Source organism: Martes martes (genome assembly GCF_963455335.1).
Source record: "Martes martes genome assembly, chromosome: 1".
Taxonomy (NCBI): Eukaryota; Metazoa; Chordata; class Mammalia; order Carnivora; family Mustelidae; genus Martes; species Martes martes.
This window is the reverse complement of record NC_137888.1, coordinates 8,041,893-8,052,501: the sequence shown is the minus strand read 5'-3', so window position 1 is coordinate 8,052,501 and position 10,609 is coordinate 8,041,893.

Sequence of the window (10,609 nt, the reverse complement as noted above, 5' to 3'; positions counted from 1 at the left end):
GCGCGCGCGCGCGCGCACACACACACACACACACACACACACACACCCCTATACCACATCTTCTTCATTTATCTATCAACGGATGCTTGGGCTGCTTCCATGTCTTGGCTGTTGTAAATAATGCTGCAATGAACATAGAAGGGCATCTATCTTCCCAAATTAGTGTTTTGCTCTCTTTGGGTAAATACCAAGTTGTGGAATTACGGACCATATGGTAATTCTACTTTCAATTTTTTGAGGATCCTCCATAACGGTTTTCCACAGTGGCTACACCAATTTACATTCCCACCAACAGTGCACAAGTGTTCCTTTCTGTCCATATCCTCACCCACACGTGTTATTTGTCTTTTTTTTTTTTAAAGATGTTATTTTTATTTATTTATTTTGAAGGAGAGAGAGAGAGCACGGGAGAGGGGCAGAGGGAGAGGCAGAGAGAGAATCCAGTGTTGGAGCCCAACTCGGGGCTCGATCTCGCAACCCTGAGATCACGACCCCGAGCCTGAATCAAGAGTCAGACACTTAAACGATTGAGCCATCTAGGTGCCTTGTTTAAGATTCTTTTTCAGTAAATCTCTATACCCAACGTGGTGCTCAGACTTAGAACCCTGAGATCAAGTCTGATGTTCTACTGACTGAGCCAGCCAGGTGCCCCTGTTTCTTGTCTTTTTGATATTAGCCATTCTGACCGGTGTGAGGTGGAATCTCACTGTGGTTTTGATTTGTATTTCCCTGATGATGTGTGATGTTGAGCACCTTTTCATGTGCCTACTGGCCATCTTGATGTCATGTTTGGAAAAATGTCTAGTCAGATCCTCTGCTCATTTTTTTAATCAGATTGGGCTATTTTGTCCTTGGTCTTTTTTTTTTTTTTCCTTTTCAGATTTCTTCCTAAAATTCTTTTTATCAGTGAATTTTATTGTTCCTTCTACTTGTTTCCAGTACCTTTTTTCAGACTTAAAAACAGGTCTACCTGGGCTTATTTCAGAAACGATATAAGATGGCCTTCTATTTTGCTGGGTTTTAACAGAAAAATATCAGAAGTCTCATCCTTACTGCCCCTCCATGTGATGCATGAGGGGAAGCTTCAGGCACCACATTTGGCTTTGTTTCGTGTTTCTTAATAAATTGCTTTTACTGAGGGGGAAAAAAAAAAAAAGATCTGACTCAATCTCCAAGTTCCCGTTAAACCAAACTTGGTCACCGTACATTCACTTACAAACTGCACATTATATGGAACCATTTGAAGCTGCTAATGTTTTGACCTCCATTTCCATTCATTTTCAAAATGAACAAAATCATCTCGGTGGTATTTTCTACACCCTGCATTTCTCCTTCATTTGCTGCAATAGCTTGCCTAATAATGATGCAGAAAACAGGTTTCACGTGCACTGCCATCTACATACCTTTCCCCTGAAATCTTTTAAAAAATTTGAATCAAAGCAGCCACTCCAACAAAGGGTACAATGAGCCAGGTTTCCATGAAATATATTATTTCAAATAAATAATCTGTGGTTCAGGCTTTCAGTGAGGCATCTTTCAGTGGCTCACCAAACATAGCTCCTAATGAACGTGATTATTGAACAGAATCTTGCAAATACCACAAGCTGAAGCCTGTTAGGAACATTTGTACTTTCAGCCAGCTGCGTGGCAAACCTCCCGCACGGGGGAATTTGTTGTAATATTTGTTTCCGCCCATCTCCAGCTTTTCATGGAGTCGTCCAGCTGTGTGGCTAACAAAAGAAAGCAGTTCCATGTGGCGACCCAATTGTTTCCTGTTTGCTATTTTAACCACTTCAGCCGTGGTAGGGAGAAAAAGTGTTTTCCCAGTGCTGTTTCTTTGTGAACTTCTGTATTAACAAGAAACTGCAAAGTCATCTGCCAAACGTCGTTAAGTTTGGTGACGTTTTGTAGAATACTAGATGCAGGATCCCGTAGTTTAAAACATACCAGTAATGTCAGGGGTCATCTGTGCTTTGCTTGAGGTTCAATGATAACGTGTTAATAACTCAATTATTTTGCTTGAGAATTTATTATTGCAGTTATTTTTTGCTCACTTCCTATTGGATCTTTTCACTTGTGATGTGCCCAAAGATGAGCTTGTTAGAAAAGCATAGGTTTTAGGGGCACCTGGGTGGCTCAATCGTTAAGCATCTGCCTTCTGCTCAGGTCCCGATCCCAGGAGAGCCCTGCATCGGGCTCCCTGATCAGCAGGAAACCTGCTTCACCCTCTCCCACTCCCCCTGCTTGCGTTCCCTCTCTCGCTGTGTCTCTCTCTGTCAAATAAATAAATACAATCTTCTAAAAAAGAAAAGTATGGGTTTCGGCGTTAACATTATCTTGTTGGTTCGCTTGTACTCGGATTACCTGTATTATTTTCAACTCAATTTCAACTGAAGTCAGAGGGATTTTTCAGTTTGTTTATTTGAGGAATTTATCATTTTTAAAAAAAGATTTTATTTATTTATTTGACAGACAGAGATCACAAGTAGGCAGAGAGGCAGGCAGTGGGGGGGGGTGGGGAAGCAGGCTCCCTGCTGAAGAGAGCCCGATGTGGGGCTCGATCCCAGGACCCTGGGATCAGGACCTGAGCCGAAGGCAGAGGCTTCAACCCACTGAGCCATCCAGGCGCCTCTGGGGGACTCATTTTTAATTACCTTTTCCTCCTTGTGATAGCTCATTAAAGAGGAAAACTACCTGTTTTTCCTGGTCTGCATGAGTCATTTTTGTAGACTTGCTGGTGAAAGACCGAGGCATAAATAGGTAATTTTTTATGACGCTTCTGAAAATGGTGAATATTTATAAAAAACAACTTCAATTCCCTTGGAGTTTGCTGGGCAAATCTTAAATACGATGTCACTGTTATATTCCATTATGTCATTACGTGGTAACCTTTACAAACAGATTTTAAAATGCTGATGAGCCAAAAAGAAAAAAAAAATACAAACAGATTTTATTTTTATTTTATAGTTTGAAACATTTCAAAAAGATGCTCAGCATCATGAGCCATTACAGAAATGAGAAATGAAAACCACAGGTACTGTCACGCTCCTACTAGAATGATTACAATTTTTAGCAGACAAACAATGTAAAAAAAAAAAAAAGACAATGTAGAGTAACTGGAAGCTTCACACATCACTGGTGGGAATGTAAGATGGTCAGAGTTTGGAAAACATTTCAGCAACTTCATTAAAAAGTTAAACACAGACTTCGGTCATAAGCCGGCAATTCCACTCCTAGGAGTCTACCCAGGAGAAAATGAAAATGTGTGTCCACAGAAAGACATGTAAACCAATGTTCATAGCACCTTTATGCATGATAATCCCAAACTGAAAACAGTGCAGGGGCACCTGGGTAGCTCAGTGGGTTAAAGCCTCTGCCTTCGGCTCAGGTCATGATCCCAGGGTCCTCGGATCAAGCCCTGCATGAGGCTCTCCGCTCGGCGGGGAGCCTGCTTCCTCCTCTCTCTCTGCCTGCCTCTCTGTCTACTTGTGATTTCTGTCTGTCAAATAAATAAATAAAAATCTTAAAAAAAAACCCCGAAAACAATCCAAATGCACATCAACTGGTGAATGGATAAATAAAATGTGGTCTATCCATGTGATGGGATATAATTCAGTAATAGGAAGGCATGAAATGTAATATCAATGTATTTTAAAACAAGGAGGGACCATGCCAACACGATGCTAATTGAAAGACTCCAGATGCCACAGGCTACCCTGTATGATCTCATTGTATGAAATGTCAAGAAAAGGCTTGCTGCATGCTTGGAAAGAGAGTCATTGTCCAGGAACCAGGTTGTGGGGTCTTCTGTGGCAAGCTCGGGTCACCCGCCTATCTACAGAGGGCAGTGGAGAGAAGAGCATGACAGAGTTTTGAACAAGAGAGTGGTATGATCCGGCTTGTGTTCCGAGCAGTCTTTCTGTACCAAGGAAGGACTGGGTACAAGAAAATCAGGCAGGAGGTTGTCACAGTGGTGAGAGATGCGGGCTTGAACCCCAGGAGGAAGGCGAGAGAGGAGGACACCTACTGGAGGATGTACATTTCTGTATGTACATTTCTAGGCTCTCGTTGTTGGAAGATGATGCTTCTCACTAGATAACTAACTGTCCATTGCTTTCCAAATTCATGCTGGCCCATTTATGCAGGCGATGTCCTTTGGAAAACCCCAGTGAGTCCCTATTCCCTCTGTCTTCCTATGGTGTAACTTCCTATCATCTGCTCCATGAAGGAGATCCGTTCTCTAATTGTGGATAAAGAAAATCAAAAGCTTTATGTTAAGCATGTGATGTCCCCTCTCCCACTGCGCCCGAGCCCTTTAGCACACTGGAAGGCAGGCTTCTTTCTTCTTAATAGTCCTAGACCATAAATCTGAGTATGCAAGAAAAAACAAAGAAAAAAAAAAAGAGAGAAAAGGCAAATCTATAATGATAATTCTATCTAAACAGCATTATATCTAATTATATATAAATATGGTTATATATTATATATCATTATAATTTATATTATATAGTGCATTATATATGATGTATATATGCATATGATGTATATATAATGTATATATGCATATAATGCATAATGGTTGCTTAACACTGGAAGTGGATGCCTTTCCATGACAGGGATTGACTGTCGATGGGTGCAAAGAAGTTTTTTGGAGTGATGGAAACATTCTAAAACTGGGTTATGGTGATGGTTGCACAATTCTAGAAATTTACTAAAATGATTGAATTGTGCAGTGCCGTGAATGGGTAAATACATGGTACGTAAGCTACACCCCCAATAAAGCTGTTAAAAAAAAAAAAAAAGCTTTGAGTCTTCTACTAAAACAATATTTTTTTTGTTAAGCCACTGAACCAATAATCGAACAATGCTTTTGTTGTTCTTTTGTTGGCATGAAAAATATTTATATTTTTTTAAGGAAATTAATCCAAAGGAGAAAGCTCTAAAGAGATCGTTTGGTTTCTTAGTTTTTGACTCTCTGGGTTTCTCGAGGCCCTGTCTTCTGCACACTTGCCATGACCTCTGAGTCATCCATCACAAAAAGGGGAAGAAGTCTCAGGTGTATGTTCAGATGACGGCTTCCGTTCCAAAGGAAGACACAACAGGGAGACTGTTTGCCGAGACCCAGATCATCATAAAGCTCGATCTTTCCGTGAGCAATTACTTTAAATTCCGAGAATATATTGTTAAGCGATGTGGTAGGGCTATGACCCAGATTTTAAGTTAGGTGTAAGAGTTGGGGCTCATTACCAACAATACCAATAATGGTCACCGGCTGTCGTAATTTGGGGTCTCTCCAAGTACATTGACTACACCTACAAATGCAGAAGTTTTACAGAGTTTTCTGTGATACACTGATCCTAGCAATAGTTAAAGCTACAATCTAGCTCATTCCAAAGATATTTTTAAAAATGTATTTTAAAATGTATTCCATGGGGTGCCTGGGTGGCTCGGTCAGTTGGGTGCCCGACTCTTCATCTCAGCTCAGGTCTTGACCTCAGGGTCATGAGTTCAGGCCCCACGTTGGGCTCCATGCTGGGTGTGGAGCCTCCTTAAAAAAAAAACCACAACAGGGGCGCCTGGGTGGCTCAGTGGGTTAGGCCGCTGCCTTCGGCTCAGGTCATGATCTCAGGGTCCTGGGATCGAGTCCCGAATCGGGCTCTCTGCTCAACGGGGAGCCTGCTTCCCTCTCTCTCTCTCTGCCTGCCTCTCTGCCTACTTGTGATCTCTCTCTGTCAAATGAATAAATAAAATCTTTAAAAAAAAAACAAAACCACAACATTTCTTATCAGTGTATAACAGATATAGAAAAGTGAGCAAATCATAAGAGCTTGATGAATTTTACTTAAAGATTTTTTTTGAAGATTTTATTTATTTATTTGACACACAGAGAGAGAGATCACAAGTAGGCACAGAGGCAGGCAGAGAGAGAGGGGGAAGCAGGCTCCCCGCTGAGCAGAGAGCCCGATGTAGGGCTCCATCCCAGGACCCTGAGATCATGACCTGAGCCAAAGGCAGAGGCTCAACCCACTGAGCCACCCAGGTGCCCCTAAAGATTTTATTTTTAAGTAATCTCTCCACCCAATGCGGGGCTCAAACCCAAGACCCTAGATCAAGGGGCACCACGGTGGCTCAGTTGTTAAGCATCTGCCTTTACTCAAGACCCTAGATCGAGAGTCACACATGCTACCAACTGAGCCACCCAGGTACCCCAGTACTTAATGAATTTAAAAATAGAACACAGCCTTCAAAATACAAGCCAGGTTAAGAAATAGATTACCATCACCCCAGACACTCCTTTGATGCACCCTCCCAGCTAACACACACATTTCCTTCTCTAAGAATAGCCATTATTCTTTTTTTTTTTTTTTCTTTTTAGGAGAAAGAGAGCAGGGGTGGGGAGGGGCTTGGGCAGAGGGAGATGGAGAGAGAGAATCCTAAGCAGGCTCCAAGCTCAGTAAGGAGGCCAATATGGGGCTTGATCTCACAATCTTGAGATCATGATCTGAGCCAAAATCAAGAGTCAGACTTTTTTTTTTTTAATTTTTGTTTATTTTTTAAATTTCTTTTCAGTGTTCCAGAATTCATTGTTTATGCACCACACTCAGTGCTCCATGCAATACATGCCCTCCATAATACCCACCACCAGGCTCCCCCAACTTCCCACCCCCCGCCCCTCCAAAACCCTCAGACTGTTTTTCAGAGTCCACAGTAAGTGTCAGACTTTTTTTTAACAGATTGAGCGACCCAGGCGCCCCGGGTGACTTCTAGTACCATTGATTTTTGTTGCCCAATTTTGAAATGTATACAAATGGAATCCTAAGTAAGTGCTTACTTGTGTCTGGTTTCTTTTACTCAACATTGCGTACATAAGAGTCACTCATTGTTCTATGATAATCTATTGTAAGAATATATCACTATTTATCCATTCTGCTGCCAATGGGCATTGGGATTGCTTCCAGGGTTTTTCCTATTATGAATAATTCTGCTAAGAACTCTCTTGAATATGCCTTTTGTGCATTTCTGTTGCGTAGGCCCCTAGGCGTGGTTGCTGGGTCATAGGGTATGTGTATGGTTAGCGTAACATAAATCATCTTATTTTGCTAAAATCTAGAAAGCCACTTGAAGTGATTTAAGAGTAAACACACCCAAATGCAGAAATTTTCTAAGTATAAACGGACGTTCATTCTTCTTCAGAGTTGACCTGAGCAAACACTGTCATAGGCAGGACAACTGATTATCAGTCACGAAGTTACTGGAGTGTGACATCTCACAAACATTACTTCTGAAGACACCATCTCCTGTGAGTGTCGGCCCTCAGGAAAGGAGGTCGATGTGAGCTTTCCGGCATTCCTGCCTGACCCAGGGCTGGAGCTTGTATCCCTGCCTTGGCTTTGATCCCAGAGAGAAGTATTACGTTTGTTCCATTTCCCCTTACAATCTGGAAATAAATTTATTCGGGGGCTGGTAAAAAAAGGTCTAAGGTAGTTATCAGCGCAGGATACCAGGCTGAATCTCTCAGTTCCTAGACAACACTCCTGTGCTGTTCCGTGGGGCTCCCTGGTTGTCTCCGAGGAGAGGCCACAGGCTGTGCCTTCGACAGTTCTTCTGCGGTGGCCTTGGGCTCATAGACAAACCCTGTCAATTCCATCTCTGACCCACCACCTCGAAATTTGAATTCAAGCCAAGGGAACCCTGATTCAACCCATGGCCCTTCCAATCAGATGTCCTCATGGCCTAGGTTAATTTTAGAAATATGGAGGATTTGCCCCCCCAGTAAAGAAAACCTCCCAGGGAGCGTCCACATCAGGTTCATTTCCTGGTCTCTGGACCGGTTGTCCACCAGGATTTGGAGAAAACTTTCTCTCAAAACAAGGGATCTTCCTGCTTCCTTCCTGCCCTTAGGAATTTGAGGGGCTCACTAGAATTCCCGGGCCTCCGGGTTTTTATGCCCTAATGGACCAGGCCGTAGGGAGGTCTCAGGTCTCGGTTTTATTTTCTTTCTATTTGGATTCCTTCTGTCGCTGCCTGATCTTTCCCAGGTCTCCGAAGTACTTAGTACATAGAAACAGCAGCTTTTGGAATAGTGTCCGTGATGTCTTCGTGTTTAGATGGCAAGCGGTGGCCACATCTTTTATTTCTTTTCACAACACCCTAGTGCCCCGAAAAGACCAGCTTCAGCATAAAGAGAATTGACCATATACTCTTCGCTGTGTGCTTTGGTTTGCTTTAAAAATTGCCACATTTTTGACATTCTCATTTGCCGGTGGCAGAACAGAAATTATATTCTCCAAATCAGGTGGGCTTCCTGAATTTGGTCCTCCTTACCCTGTTTTGGACAAACCATAGCTTGTTCTAAAGCTCTACCCAGAACGTGTTTTGTGGAAAACTTGTTATTTGTAGAATGGCAAATATTTAGCACAATGAGATAGAGGACCACTAACGACCTACTTGCTTAGGTTTATGAAATGGAAAGTAACTATTTGGGATCCCATACTTTGGGGTAGCTTAACATTTTAAAAGAATTATTTACTGCCTAAGAATATATATTCTTATAACATACAAGAATGCAGCTAGAGGGTTTAGCAAGACAAGAGGAAAAATCTGCATCAAAAGACCACGTTAGCCAGCCAGCCCTTCTCAGTTTTCCATATTTGGAGTGATCTAAATGTGGATGACCTAGCTTTTTTTTTTAAAACCAGTTTTCATCCATCTATCCGTCCATCCATTTTTAGCAGCTTTATTGAGATGGAATTCACATGCACTGTAATTCAACCATTTCGAGTGTACAATTCAGTGGTTTTTAGCGTATTCATAAATAAGTACAACCATCGGGCACTTGGGTGGCTCCATCGGTTAAGCCTCTGCCTTGGGCTCAGGTCATGATCCCAGGGTCCTGGACTCCAGCCCTGTGTCAGGCTCCCTGCTCAGCAGGGAATCTGCTTCTCCCTCTGTAGCTCCTACTTCCCCTGCTCGTGCTCTCTCTTTCAAAGAAATAAATAAAATCTTTTAAAAAATATGTTTACAACCATCACCACCGTCAATTCTAGAAAATTTTGTCAAAGAAACCCCATCCTCCTGCTATTTCAGCTCCCTACTGTCCCATCCCAACCCTCAGCAACCACGAATCTGCTTTCGGTTTCTATCGATTTGCCCCCCCAACCCCCAAGTTTTTATCTAAATTCCAGCTAGCTAGCAAACAGTGGGGTATTAGATTATTTCCATAGATTTTCCTATTTTCAAGTTTCATAGGAATGGAATCATAAAACATGGGGATTTTTGGATTTTTTCTTTCATATTCTAGCAGGTGTCAGTGCTGCCTTCCTTTTCACGCTGAAACGTATTTCATTGTATGGTTAGACCATAGTGTGCTTATGCGTTTGTTTGTTGTGGACACTTGGGTTGGTCCTCTGCATGGCTTCTTAAAGTTCACCCTAGCCTTGTAGTCCTACTCTTTTTTTTTGCATTTTATTTTATTTCTTTTCAGTGTTCCAAGATTCATTGTTTATGCACCACACCCAGTGCTCCATGCAATACATGCCCTCCTTAATACCTACCAGCAGGCTCACCCAAACCCTCACCCTCTCCCCTCCAAAACCCTCAGTTTGTTTCTCAGAGTCCACAGTCTCTCATGGTTCGTCTCCCCTCTCCGATTTCCCCCAACTCCCTTCTCTTCTCCATCTCCCCATGTCCTCCCTGTTATTCCTTATGCTCCACAAATAAGTGAAACCATATGATAATTGACTCTCTCTGTTTGAGTTATTTCACTCAGCGTAATATTCTTAAACATGAGACTATCATTTCCAAGAGCAGCCTAGAGTCAGGAAAATTGTGAACAGGGTCTGTGATTGTATGTTTATCTGATGTTTGCCAGAAACAAGCATTGTGGCCCAACGTTAGATGCTCCATGTGTATTCCACTTCTCCTTGTCGGATGCTAGATGGAAATAAATGGCACTTGTTCCCAGGTTTAAATGAATTGCTGAAACCATTACTCTTTCTCCCTCTTCATTTGCTCCTCTGCTAGTTCTCTCAAATAAAACTAAAATAGGAGCTGCATGGAGGAGTTCCTTGATCACCCAGGAGAATGAGCACAACTATTCTTCTGTTTACAAGGGAAGCCACAAAGCTCACCCGGATAGCTGCAACTTGTCAGTTACCTCCATCACTCCAAATACTTTTCAGTATGGTTTGACGTTCTCCGAGCATGTCACTTCAGCAAAGCTGTCATGATGATCGTTTTCACCTTCACCTCCTACAGTCAACAGAACATTTAAGACGTGACTGGAAGATAACAGTACATCAGTAAAATAACATTAAGAAATTTCAAAATAGCTTCCAAATGATCCCGGTCTTAGGGATCAGAGCTGTTCCTTTTCTTTTTTTCTTTTGTAAGATTTTAGTTATGAGAGAGAGAGAAACAGAGAGAGAGCACAAGTGGCAGGGAGGGGCAGACGGAGGGAGAGAAGCAGACTCCCCGCCAAGCAGGGAGCCCGAGGCAGGACTCGATCCCAGGATCCTGGGATCATGACCTGAGCCGAAGGCAAATGCATAACGGACTAGGCCACCCAGGCGCCCCATTTCCCTCTTTTCTGGGGACCTTCCCCCAGCTC